Consider the following 952-nt stretch of genomic DNA (forward strand, 5'->3'; position numbering starts at 1 on the left):
TTTTATCTTTTCAGACTTTTCAGTTGTTTCACTTGATTTTTTTGTCTTTTAAAGATCCCAGTAGTGTTCTGTTTTTAGTTCTCAACATTCTGCCCTGCAGCTTCCTTGGCTCTCTTCGCCCGGATGCCGAAGAGACCCGCGAATGCCTGGAAATCCTTTTCCTCCTCTGTGATGAGGTTGGCCTTCTCCTTCCTGTAAACGCTCCTGATGGGCATCACAGGTCCTGTCGGCTGGGTGGCCAGTTTGAGCTCTTCAGAAGAGCCGTCTCCCTTCTTGGGGGCCGAAGGTTTCCTGGGGAAGAAGATGAGCTTGGAGGGGTACCCTTCAGCAGCTGCAGGATGGCCTGCAGGGACTCGGTGGGTCCACCGAGATGCCAGTGGTCCGGGCCACCTTCTGGTGACACCGGCCACCCTCCAGGCAGGAGCCCCTGCGGGCTCGGACCTCGGCGAGGTCTGGCCCCGTGGGGCAGTGCACGATGGGCCCGATGCGCCTGGAGGAGCAGCGCGGGGCCATGCACAGCGCTTTTGCCTCCGTTATGTTGCGCTTGCGGATCTTCAGAGCTGGCTGGCTGAACCACGTAGCCACGTGCTGCTGCCAGTCCTTCTGGAAACGGAGCTTTAGAACCCTACCATGCCGGCTGACTGCCTCTTCCGTGGAACCGAAAGGAGCAGCGAATTAAGATTTTTGAGTAGCCCTGTCAAAAATCACCTAAAAGTAGTCTGTACTTATAACCAAAATGTTCTAATGCAATTAAATTATAGGTACCCATGAGACATTGAATATATTACTTTTTATTCTTTTATAGCTTAAAATGATTAACAAAGCCATTTTCACAAATTGGCAGAGCAATTTGCATTAAATTATGAGTTCACAGAATATCGATTTTGTATTTGTATGTGTTATTTTTCCCCAAAGTAACTTTTGCAGTAAAGATATACAAAGACATAGATTA

General features: G+C 49.2%; 1 pseudogene; it reads right to left on the bottom strand.

Moving 5' to 3' along the window:
* Window positions 1-74: 74 nt before the first annotated feature.
* LOC101569622 lies at window positions 75-647 on the bottom strand (annotated as a pseudogene).
* Window positions 648-952: the final 305 nt, after the last annotated feature.

This window comes from Octodon degus, unplaced genomic scaffold (assembly GCF_000260255.1).
Source record: "Octodon degus isolate 3935 unplaced genomic scaffold, OctDeg1.0 scaffold03060, whole genome shotgun sequence".
NCBI classification, from domain to species: Eukaryota; Metazoa; Chordata; class Mammalia; order Rodentia; family Octodontidae; genus Octodon; species Octodon degus.